The 13,164-nt window shown below is 42.8% G+C and overlaps 1 protein-coding gene across 6 annotated transcripts in view; it reads left to right on the top strand.

The window, feature by feature from the left end:
- Positions 1-432: 432 nt before the first annotated feature.
- The window catches only part of PLAGL1 (PLAG1 like zinc finger 1), a 59,874-nt gene continuing 47,142 nt past the window's right edge, over positions 433-13,164 (top strand). For 5 of the 6 annotated variants that reach the window (XM_062187753.1, XM_062187752.1, XM_062187755.1 and 2 more), the window contains exon 1: positions 433-513. The gene's annotated coding sequence lies outside the window, so the exon portion shown is untranslated. The remainder of the gene's footprint in view (positions 514-13,164) is intronic. The other variant, XM_062187754.1, reaches the window with a different exon arrangement.

Raw genomic sequence — 13,164 nt, 5'->3', positions numbered from 1 at the left:
CCTGGGCCACCTTGGCTTGGCCCACACCGATGACTCAATCGGCCAGGCGTCTGGGAGCCTGTCCTCCCTCCTCCTCCTCCTCCTCCGCACGCCAAGCTGCCGACCCCCAGCTCCCCGGCGGGGCCTCCCCCTGCCACGTGACGCCCCTGCCAGGGGCCCCAGCGCCCTCCTCGCGGACGCGCCGTTCCGGCTCCCGGGCTCCGCCTGTGCGCGGCCTCCTCAGCGCAGCCATCCTCTTGGCTGCCGCGGGCGGCAAAGCCCACGGCATCTGCCATTTGTCATTCAGCCTGTCGGGAACGCCCCAAACCTTGATTTAGACACGTTTGGGGCGTACTCTGGCCTCACTCTCCCGGCGCACGGGCAGACGGACGCACGGGGCAGCCGTGCGCACAGCCGAGCGGAGCGCGGGCCCTGGCGCGCGGGGCTCTTGGTCGGGTCGCCGTCATGGCCGCGCAGGCGGCACACCGGGGCTGCCTGGCCTGAGTTCCAGAGGGAGACTCTGGGCCACGCAGGGTAGGTACCGGGGCTGCGGCCGCGCGCTCTGCGTGGCGCCGCGGCCTGGGGACGGCGGGTGGCCGTGGCGCGGCCGCGCTGGGCAGGGTGTGCCGGAGCCGAGTGCCGCGGACGGGGCCGGGCTGGCTGCGCGGCAGCGAGTGCCAAACTCCGGGACTGGGCACGGTGCACGCCCGCGGCTGGGACCGGTGCGGGGCGCGCTGCCCACCGCTGCCCACCGCTGGCCACCGCTGCCCTGCAGTCCGCACACCGCGCTTCAGACCTGGGGTTGCAGCCCTGGCAGGAGGCCAAGGAAAGAAAGAGAGGAAAGGGGTGAAAAAGTCTCCTCGAAGTAATAACGTGGCTGCTTGGCCGTGGCTTGCGTTGCCAGCCACGCCGGGGAAGGCGGTTATTTCGATGCTTTCATGTTGGGGTTTCCATCCAGTGACTCTTACGCTTACTCTGAACCGCGGGCTCCTAAAAATTTCTCCGACTCGCATCACTGAGTCCCGAACTTCGCCGATTGTGTCTCCGTATACAACTTGAAGGATGGTGATGGTGTTTTTTTTTTTTTTTTTCTACTTTGGGCTTGGATGTGTTGCTGTAACTTTGAAGGAAAAAAATTTATTTCAACAAATGTGTGACTTTTAGGAAACCAATAAAAAATAAAAGTAGAAGCAATTTCCTTAGGTCCGCCTGCTTCCAGGACTCCTACAACCTGGGCCCCGGGGTCCCCCCTTCCCCAGCCCCGACCCTCTCTTTCCCCACAGCTCTCCGCGCCTGAACCCGTCGGGCGCGCCCGGAATCGCGGGTGGGCTTGCTTGGAACACGGTAAGTGGGCGATCACTGTTTCTTGACGGAGCGAGAAGGTAAAACGTCCTGACGGCTCACGGTTTTCCCTCTGAAATTTGAATCGCGTTTAGTGTACGTGCGCGTAGATGGGAACGTTGGTTTTAAAAGTTCAAGATCTTAGAAAAGTTGAGGTCGTTGGACGCCCGCGGTCCAGTCCCGCGCCTGGGTATTCATCCTCTGTAGCGGTATTTTCCAAAACCCGAAGCCCGTTTTTGTGGAAAACATGCAGAATCTGTAAAACGCGAACTAGCAGAGAAAATATCACAGCGTGTCTCGGGTCTAGGGTGTTTGCTTGATGGACGCGCACACCTCCCTGTTTCATATAGAGACACAGATGTGTGTCTTATTGGAAAGCGGCATTCCTTGGTGTGCGTTGTGGTCAGCCAGGTTTGAAAGCCCCTGCCCTAGGTACATTTTCTCACGTGCACAAGGAAGTTTACCGTAGGACCAAAAGGTAGCCTTTATGCTCATCTGAAGGAGAAAGGTGAATTATACGCTAGCCGTGCAGTAAAGGGAGCAGCGTACCTTGGCAAATAAAGTCGTTTGTGTTTCAACACAGATGTGTCTCCATGGTGAGCCAAGGAAAGAGAGAGCAAGTTGCTGAAGAACCCTGAGAACAGCATGTGTGTAAGATTCAGAACCAGGCAGAGCAGCGCCATTGTCGGGGCACGCACCCAGGCATTCAAAGTAGCACAGAAAAACGTGCAAAGAAAGGAATCCCAGCAAGTCAGGCTAATGGCACCTGCTTTGGGGCCGGCGAGGCGGGTCTGGGCGCACCGAGCGCCTCTGACCTGGGCGACTGTTAAGGAGTGTTCGCTTCGCGAATTCTTTGTTAGTTGATACGGGAGAGGTTTGTGCCCGCGGAAGTGCCCCTAGAATACATTGAAATCCAGGCATCACAGAATAAGGGAGCCTAAAGCCAGGACTCTAAGTCTGTTATTCATATTTTCCAGCTTTTTAAATAAAGAAAAGCTGTGAACAGGGAGCAGTAGCTGGAGAACTTCACATCAGTAATGGTTTCTATTAGAAATTTTGAGGTGAACTCATCAGTAGTCATTATTCTCTCTAGATGTTTGTAACTTAAATAATTTACAGTGTTTAATGGAGCATTTGGAAGAAAAAGATCATTTGGTATGTCTGTTTTCTAAAAAATTAACTATTTTGTGCAGAAGTTCATGTTGTGATTTAAGCTAAATTTATGTTGGGAAAAACTTACATACTAAAAAGTATGTGAAAATGTAACAGAACTTTGTGAACCTTCACTTAGGGTTTAAAAATTCTAATATGTTGTCATATTTACTTGGTGAGACAGTTTCAGTTCCTCAGTCGCTCTAGACCACATTTCTAGGACTCAATTGCCATGTATGACTTTTATATTTTCTGTTATATTATTACTATGTTAGAGAGCAGAGGGTTTCCAGTCTTGACGAAGTTTCCTTCAGGAAACATTATTCTTGATCCAAGTACTTCCAAGTTGGTTAAGTAAACTTAGAGATACTAAACTGTGTACACTAATGTTTTTCTTCATGCTTTTTATATCAAAATATTCTTTCCTGTTAATGAAATGCATTTTAAAATGACTTCTGAAGGTTATAAAGTTTGTTTCATCTTCATTTAGCTCTTACTTGACCTGAGAAATATGTGTACATATGTGTGTTTGTGTGCATTTTATGTTGCGAGGTGAAGATTAATGTGTTTTCTTTTTTTCCGTGTAGAAAGGTAGTTGTCCCAACCTCAGTGATTTGCCCTGCTCGTTCTGTCATATGCGATACCCAGGTATTGACTACAGGGCTCTGGATCCATTTGTTACCTGAAAATGCTGAAGAATTTTATTAACTCTTGCTTTATATGCAAGATATGGTTTCATTCTAAGAATTAAAATTTTTTTCATTGTAATATTTTTCTTTCCCTGGAAGATTTCTCTCATTGCTTAGTTCCCACAGGGAGGGTTTTGTAAGTTACTCGATTGCTGCTGGCTTTTAATTCCCAATTGTAGTCAGCAGACGTCCTGTGCTTAAGATTTCCTTGAAGCTGGAAGATGGCTTTCTGATCTCAGTTGCTCCCTATATCATCAAGAATGTGTACTCATAGACTTTGTGGGCAAAGTGGGTATTGTGTATATGTATTTTATATACACAAGTAAAATGTGTATTTATATGCATACATGCATATACATGTACATATATAACATAAGCCAACATATACGTGTGTGTGTATAGGTTCCAAATATGTCCATGATCTTTTGATTCCATTTTCTGGGAACTTTTTGAAGCCCCCTCATATAGCTATCTCCTGTCTCTAAGGTTTTGTACTTCATCATGCTGGAAAGTTACATACTTTATCTCTTTCCTATAAAAACTATATTTGGTTTCCGCTAAACATTGATGATAAATGAAAAAGTCTTTAAATCTAGCTTTTATTTATTGGATTATATATATATATATATATATATACACACACACACCATGTTTATATATTTTATCCATGTTCAATTCTAGATAATTTCTAGAATTCAATTTTTATGTCCATGTTGAATTCCATATCTATATTTTGATGTTTGTCTAATTCGTATTTTTCTCCAAATTGAGCTTTGCAACAAAACACAGAAAGACCGTGGCTTAATCCAGTTCACTTATGTCTGCACTTGTGTGATTACCACCCAGAAAAAGATAAAAAGATATTTTCATCCCGGCAAAAGTTCCCTCCTCCTCTTTCTTATCAATAGTCACTCCACTCTCTGAGTCAGTTATTGTCCTGACTTCTGTCACCATGAAGTACCTTGAGGTATTTTTGAACTTCAAAAAATGAAACCATACAGTCTATTATTTTGTTCATATTGTGTTTATGAGGCTCATCCATAAAAGACTTACATATACATATATAACATTTTTTTCTTTTTGATTTATAACAAGGATTGGGAAATTATGACCCATGGTTCAAAGATAAAATAGATAAAATTTTCTTGGAACATAGCCATGCTCTTCATTAGAGTTGAGTAGTTATCACAGAGACAATATAGCCCATAGAGCCTAAATGCTGGACTATGCATCCACTTAGAGAAAATGTTCATTAACCGTGAATTTACAGTGTTGCATTATGTGACTATACCAGCCATTAATCTCTTCTGTCAGTGAACATTTGAGTTATTTTAATGTTTCACTGTTATAAGTTAAACTACAAATGTTCTTGAAACTCCTGTTGAGGGATGTATACTTATCTCTTGAGTATATGCCACGGAGCTGAATTGAAGGTGTTGGGTAGGTTGGTTGCATTACCATGACTATTAATAATGCCAAACATGTTTATTGGCTATTCATATTTCATTTGTGAAGTTTCTATTCAGATTTTTTGCTCATTTTAAAACTTAGGCTAACTTTTTGCTAATTTTTAATCTGATAGGGAACCTGTTATTCTTTTAACAGTTGTTTTGTTTATTCTTATGTAAATTTTTAAAAAAGATTTACTTATTAATTGGAAGAGAGAGAAAGAGATAAGACTAAAATCTTCGTCTGCTGGTTCATTCTCCAAATGCTCACAATGGCCAGGGCTGGGCCAGGCTGAAGCCAGGGTCCAGGAACACCATCTGAGTCTTCCACAGGAGTGGCAGGAACCCAGATACTTGGGTTATCATCTGCTGCTTCCCATGCACACTAGCAGGAAGTGAAATAGCTGGTCCCATGCGTTCCAGTATGGGATGTGTATGTTGCAAACAGCTGCCTAACCTGCTTTGCCACAATGACTGTCCCTAAGTTTTAATTTTCATTTAAACTTTTTTGAGTTGGCAGAGAGATCCCATTTGCTGGTTCACTCTCCAGATACCCACAATAGACAGGGTTGGACCTGAGAACTCAATCCAGATCTCCTCCATAGGGTGGCAGACAGCTGATTACTTGAGCTATCACCACTGCCTCTCAGCATCTGCATTAACAGGGAGCTGGATTTGGGAGCCAGAGGCAGGTGTCAAACCCAGGCACTCTAACATGGGGCAAGCATCTTTCTTAACTATCATCTTTCTTAACCACTAGGCCAAATTCCTGCTGTTCCACATCAGTTTTAGAATGAACTTGTCAACAACTATTCTTTGTGTCTACCAGTCTTGTGGCTGGCATTATTGGCACAGCAGCTAAAGCTGCTGCCAGCAATGCCAGAATCCCATATCCTGCTTCCAATCCAGCACACTGCTCATGAACCTGGGTGGGCAGAAGAGGATGACCCAAGTACTTGGGCCCCTGCCAAACACCTGGAAGACCTGGATGGAATTCCAGGCTCCTGGCTTTGGGCTGGGCCTGACAAAGTTGTTTGAGGAGTCAATCTTTCTGTCTCTGCCTCTCTGTTACTTTTTCAAATAAGTAAATAAAATTTAAATAAAAAAAAACTAGTCTTTTTATGAAAATTGCATTGACTCTGTAGTTATGAGAAAATGAATATCTTAACAGTAACCTTCCAATTTATGAACATGGTATATCTCTTCATTGAATATGTTCTTCAATTATTTTCAGTATTTTTTTCCTTCGGTATAGAATACTTACATTCTTGTATTAAATTTATTTCTAGGCAGTAGATTTTTTTTTAAGATTTATTTTATTTATTTGAAAGAGTTATAGGGAGAAGTAGAGACAGAGAGAGAGGTCTTCTATCCACTGGTTTACTCCCCAGATGGCTGCAACAGCCAGAGCTGAATCGATCCAAAGCCAAGAGCTACTTCCAGGTCTCCCATGTGGGTGCAGGAGCCCAAGGAGTTGGGCCATCCTCCGCTGCTTTCCCAGACATATTAGAAGGGAGCTGGATCAGAAGTGGTGTTAGCGAGTTGAGCCACCACTTGTAACATTGGCATCCTGTACTAGAGCACTAAGTTCAAGTCTCAGCTACCCTGCTTCTCATCTAGCTAGCTCCCTGCATCTGAAAAAGCAGCAGAAAATGGCCCAAGTTCCTGCCACCCACATAAGAGATGGCATAAAGATGGCTTTGGTCTGGCCAGCCCTGGTAGTTGTGGCCATTTGGGGAATGAACCAACGAATGGAAGATATATTGTCTCCCCCCTCTTCCCCCCTTCTCCCCCTCTTCCTCCCTCTTCTCCCCCTCTTCTCCCCCTCTTCTCCCCCTCTTCCCCCTTCTTCCCCCTTCCCCCTCCCCTCCTCTCCCTCCCTCACCCTGTCACTATATCTTTCAAATAAATAAAATTATTTTTTAAAATTGTTTTGACTTCACAAATTAACATGAGAAGGGTGGATATTTTTAGAATATTTAATCTGTCCATTCTTCTCACAAGTCTATATCCTTCAGTGATGTTTTATAAATAAATGATTTTTACTTATTTTGTTATGTTTATTCCTAGATCCTGTGATTTTTGTTGTGAATTGTTTCTCTTTATTTCTATTTATGTAGGCACATAGTTGCATTGAATGACAATTCTTTCTTTTCTGATCTGAATGTCTCTTGTTCTTTTGCTTGTGTTTATTTCACTGTCTAGGACCACCTCCCCACCCCCCAATCCCCATTCCAATGAAGAATAGTGATGGTGGTCATGGACAGTCCTATCTAGTTCCTCACTTAAACAGGGAGATTTCTGCAGCACTGTAGATTAGTACGATGCTGCCACTGAATATTTAAAATCCTCTTCCAATTCTCATTTTCTAAGGTTTTAAAATCCTGAATGGTGGCCAGCACCGCGGCTCACTGGGCTAATCCTCCGCCTGTGGCACCAGCACCCCAGGTTCTGGTCCCAGTCGGGGTGCCGGATTCTGTCCCAGTTGCTCCTCTTCCAGTCCAGCTCTCTGCTGTGGCCAGGGAGTGCAGTGGAGGATGGCCCAGGTCCTTGGGCCCTGCTCCTGCATGGGAGACCAGGGGGAGGCACCTGGCTCCTGGGGCCGCTTGGGGGGTGAACCAATGGAAAAGGGAGGACCTTTCTCTCTCTCTCTCTCTCTCTCTCTCTCTCTCTCTCTCTCTCTCACTAACTCTGCCTGTCAAAAAAAAAATCCTGAATGGTATTAAATTTTATTAAATACATTTTTTTAAATCTGGTGGTGCATGGAGCCAGATTGCTTGGGTTCGGGTTCTAGTTCTGTCTCTTTGCTGCCACGTAACTGTGATCCTGGGCAATCACTTTAGTACATCTCAACCTTTTCATCTATTAGAGTATCTGGGGACAGAGGTTGTGATGCAGTGGGTTAAGCTGCCACTTGAGACACATCCCATATTAGAGTGCCTGGTTTGAATCCCAGCTACTCCATGCTTTGATCCAGCTAATGTGCCTGAAGACAGCGGATGATGGCCCATGTACTTGGATTCCTGCCATGCATGAAGGGGACCCAGATGGAATTCCTGGCTCCTGGCTTCAGCCAACCCCAACCATAGAGAGTGAACTAGTAGTAAGTGGAAGATTCTCTCTCTGTCTCTCTGTCTCTGTCTGTTATTCTGCTTTTCAAATAAGTAAATCTTTTTAAAAAATATTTAAGGTATGTACTATATGAGGTTATTGAAAGAAATGAGTTAGAAAGGGCTGAATTGTACTTTGTCTCCTAGGATTTTTTGTTTCTTAGCATGTGATGAAGTTATTTTCATGTAAATTATGTTAATTATATTATCAAGTCATCTTATTAAATAAACCTTACAAACATTTCTATGATTTGGGTTTTTTTTATTTTTTTATTTTTTTATTTATTTTTTTTTTTTTGACAGGCAGAGTGGACAGTGAGAGAGAGACAGAGAGAAAGGTCTTCCTTTTGCCGTTGGTTCACCCTCCAATGGCCGCCGCGGTAGCGCGCTGCGGCCGGCGCACCGCACTGTTCCGATGGCAGGAGCCAGGTGCTTATCCTGGTCTCCCATGGGGTGCAGAGCCCAAGCACTTGGGCCATCCTCCACTGCACTCCCTGGCCACAGCAGAGAGCTGGCCTGGAAGAGGGGCAACCGGGACAGGATCGGTGCCCCGACCGGGACTAGAACCCGGTGTGCCGGCGCCGCAAGGCGGAGGATTAGCCTGTTGAGCCACGGCGCCGGCCTATGATTTGGTTTTAATGCTTTAATTATTTTCATGTAATAGGCATGAATCACAAAGTGATTGTTCTTTCGCTACAGTGAAGAACGTAATGAATGATAGATTCCTGAAACAGTATTACACAAGAGCTTAGTGAGGTGACAACATTCCGAACTTTCTGGAGCGATTTCTATCTGAGATTTTTGATAAACTACAGATATAGTTCTTACATGAGCAAATGTAAAACTTGGCATATATGAGGAAATCTTAGTAAGTTTGTGGAAAAATAGAATTGAAAGATAAGCTTATTTTGGCGCAAACTTTTTTTGAAATCTGTAGTTTTTTCATACTGTGCATTTTCCATTCACTTTTCTAAAGACTGCTTATATGGTGGAAAATGGCCACTTCACAGGAAGAGAGATTTCAGCTTTTCTACTTGTTTCACATTGCGTTATTACCACACTGTATTATTTGAGTTGTGTATTGAAGTTTCAGTCTTGGGAATCTTTAGAAATATCTACTCACCAGCATTGTCCAAAACAGTTCTGTATGCCAGGAAGTATGTTTTGCTGGTTTGAAGTGTATCTTTGCTTTTGATGGACAGGCCAACTTGTATCCATCAATTGTTAAAATTGAACTTTCTCTTTCCTGTTTCTTGGACGTCCATCAACACCTTAGTTATAGGCCCTCGTCAATCCATGCTATTTCTCCCTGTGTGGGATTTTCCTTCCTTTCTATTATGGGTAATGACCACAGAGCTCAATTCCCCAAAAAAGACTCCTTCAATGGCATTCCAGTCCTTGAGAAAAGAGGGCCTTGACACTGCAGCCTGCCGGTGGTCCTCCTTTGATACCAACCTGCTTGACTGGCCTTATAGTCTGTTACTACTCAGAACTAGTCCAGTGGTGCAGGTGGTCCTAACCACCCATCAGCCCCTAAAGGTTCACTCTACTGCTTCTGCAGGTATGTTCTTATTCGTGCCATTTCCTCTGCCTTAAATGCATTCTCTCCAAATAATTTTCAACAAAAATGACCCAGGTCTTGTTCAGAGAATACCCACTGTACAGTCCTGCCAGCTAGATAGGAACCCTGTAATTTGTAATCTGTAGCCCTTGTTAAAGTCTTCCCTTTCATCACCAATCTTCCCATCTAAATGTCATTTCCAGATGGTCAGGTTCTTAGGAATAGAGTTCTAGTACCTAGCACACCACTTGGTGTACAAAGAGCTATTGCTAAAGAGTCCCCACTAGTAAGTAGCTACTATAATTGTGCTACAGTACTGCCAAGTAAGTATTATATGTTTTAAATTGTGAAGAAATTTGGTATCAAAGAGATTAAGAAACTTACCCAACAACATATAGTTAGTAAGTGGCCAAACTGGTTTGTCTGATTTAAAAGCTCTTACTCTTTCCTTCTGTGTCATATTGCCTTGGTGATAAATAAGTAGTTAAATAAATGAAATTATTAAACATAAACGTTTATGGTGAAGCACCATGGAAATTGCTTTACTCTCCTTGCCAGTGTGCTCCTTGGTATCTTTGCTTTGTTGACCCCACTGGTTACTATGAACTAACTGGTGCCCTACTTTATTTGGATTTTCCTTCTGAATTTTTTTTGATTCATTTATTGGTTTATTTGAAAGGCAGATTTGCAGGGGAGGGGGGGGGAGAGAGAAAATTCTTCCCTCTGCTGATTTACTCCCCAAATGGCTGTAATGGCCCAGGCTGACCCTAGGAGCTTGGAATTCCATGTAGGTCTCCCAAAATCAAATATAAAACACTTTTAGTCTCAAGCATCTTACTTAATGGATATTCAGCCTGTACAAATTTTCTTAATTAGCAGTTTTCCACCTTGTATTTCCATTTTTTATATCCTATATCTTTGCATTCATATCTCTTAGATAATCTGAGGTGTTTAAAATGTCCTTTTGAAATCCATGCTGTTAAAGTTTCATCCAGGCCCAGTGATCACAGCTTGAGAGAAGGTACTTAAGCTTAGTTGTCGGGTTTGAATGGCTATGCTTTGATCTAATGGGGTGCAATCCTAGGCTTCCTAGGTCTTTGGTTTTTTGTTTTAAAGAAATACATTAATGATGGTCACTATGCTTTTTTAAAACAATGCTTCATGGAGGTGTCATTGATATACAAAAGCTATAGATATTTAATGCACACAACTTGATGCATTTGAAGGTAAGGATGCATCGTGAAACCATCAGAGTTCCCGGTACTCGATCACTATGTCCAGGTAAGCATAGATATAACAGTGCTTGGTAGTATTCCCTTATCTCTCCGTTTAATTGAAGCTATGTAACTGAGGTCTCATTTGTTTAACACCAAGAGCGATATCCAATGAGAAAGAAGACTTCCTCCAACAGGTAATTTCCTTCAGATAAATCATCAACAAGTCCTAAGTTATACACAGTAAGTGAAATAATTATTAAATACTAAATCAGAATAATTTGTGGGTGAAAATGAGTCAATAATCTGAGTTCGTTTAGCTGCGTACTTGAACTCTGCATTAGAATTTTTAAGAGAATTTCAGACACATTAAAATGTTTGTATTAGCCTATTTATTTTGGATTTGTTTTGTCTTGGGAATTGTCTTTGAAGAAAAATGGGAGGGAATCTTTTGAGATTTTTGTTTATAATTTTACATCGTCTGGTATGTATACTCACTTTTAAAAAATTTAACCACAATGTCCCTCATAGGGCTAACAAACTGGTAATTGCTGTATCTTGGTTTTGTGTGGCATACTTACTTTTCAAAATTATTTATTTATTTATTTGACAGATAGAGTTATGGATAGAGAGACAGAGAGAAAGGTCTTCCTTCCATTGGTTCACTCCCCAAATGGCCGCTATGGCCGGCGCTGCGCCAATCCAAAGCCAGGAGCCAGGTGCTTCTTCCTGGTCTCCCATGCAGGTGCAGGCGCCCAAGCACTTGGGCCATCCTCCACTGCCCTACCGGGCCACAGCAGAGAGCTGGACTGGAAGAGGAGCGACTGGGACTAGAACCTGGCGCCCACATGGGATGCCGGCGCCTCAGGCAGAAGGTTAACCAAGTGAGCCATGGCGCCGGCCCCCAGCATACTTATTTTTAAAAGTTATTTGTTGGATTCCTAATCAAGGAATTAGAAGCAAACTCGCTCATTGCATCATTGCCAAGGGAAACTAAATGGTGGGTGTCTGCCACAACACAGTACCACACAGTGACTCTAATAAATCTTGCTGTTAAATCCTAACAAAAACCACAGAACCACAGACTGGGTGGCTCAAACAACAGAAACATATTTTCTCACAGCTGTAGAGGCCAGAAGTCCAAGATCACAGTGTCAGTATGATCAGTTTGTGCTGAGGACTCTGTTTCTGGTCTTTTTCTGTGAGTGTGAAAAGCACATTTTCTGTGTTTCTTAATAAAATACACCTGCCCTATTGGACCTCCCTTAGCCTTAATTACCACCCTTGTGGTCCATTCTCCCAATATAATCACACTAGGGGTTGGGGCTTTAACATATGAATGTTGGGAGCTGGTCCACACAATTTAGAGTGCAACAGTGGGTTTCCTAGAAATGCATGCAGCAGTAAGATGTTGGGACTGAATATAAGCTGCTTTGGGTTCATGCTACTATCTCTGATTCTCTGCCATATATTTTATAAAAAAAAAAAAGCCATATTTGTAATATCAGTGAGTTAGCTCCTGCTTGAGATTTTAAGAGCTTGTATGAAGTAGAGCTTTTGTTCAATCTGTCTGCACTTCTGTGATGTGTGAAGTAAGTGTCATGTGCTTGAAAGATAATACCTTGTCACACTGAGAGAGATGCAATCTAGAAAATTGCTTATAAACAGCTAGGGAAAGATGTTCATAGTCTCAGAGGACATGATGTGGATTGGATGGCTATGCCATTCACTGTGAGGTTTTAACTGTACAGAGAAATTTTTTCTGACATGTCTCTGAGAGTCTTAAAATAACACAGATACATACTTAGTCTTTGTAATATTGTAGAGCACAAATTGTATTAATGCACTCTAGGGAATCACTGGTCCTTAGCAATTTTGAAATCTTTCACCAGATTTCAGAATCCTCTCGGGTAATAAAATGTTCCTTGATTGGGCCCTGACTCTACCTTGTTGCTCATTGTTTTCAAAGACACTGGGTTCTGTCATCTGAACCTCTTTTAGCCACATAAGAAGTGGAGATTACAGAATTTCTTTGGAAACTGAAAAACTCTTTCTGCCCACTTCCTACAATTAGAAGTCTGGGGGCCAAAGGATCATTTTCACTGATTTACCTCTAACTTCAACTAATAAGGTCATCGTAACTGATGACTCATCTTCAGCTTCAATACACAAGCTTGTTCTCATTGGCACGGTTGTATCCAAAATGTGGATGCTTCTTATCTGTTTCCAGTCAGTTTTGTGTGCAGTAAGCAACACTTCTCATTTTTTCTTTTGCTAGGAGACCTAGTCTCAAATCTACTGCACTGATTTGTTGTTTGGCTCCTGTGGCTGTTTTTGCACTTACCAGTTTTCTTGGGACTGTCTGGCTTCCAGTAGAAAATGTTACCCTTAATCGGATCTTTTCCCTTCCTCATTTTATCCATATAAAATATTTTAATTGGTGTATTAGCTGACCATGCCCTGAGACAATTCAAGTTCTCCTGAGCTAATGATCTTCCAAGCCTCATCTTTGCCTGTTAGAGCAGAGGTTGAGACGTTAGTTCCTCTAACATTGCAAGACCTGCAGTGTCCAGAAACTCTGCATTCCCCTTCACTTCTTTTTTTAAACTTTTATTTAATAAATATAAATTTCCAAAGTACAACTTTTGAATTATAGCGGCTTTCCCCCAT

The sequence above is a fragment of the Lepus europaeus genome, chromosome 3 (genome assembly GCF_033115175.1).
Source record: "Lepus europaeus isolate LE1 chromosome 3, mLepTim1.pri, whole genome shotgun sequence".
NCBI classification, from domain to species: Eukaryota; Metazoa; Chordata; class Mammalia; order Lagomorpha; family Leporidae; genus Lepus; species Lepus europaeus.
This window is presented reverse-complemented; position numbering and strand designations above follow the sequence as displayed.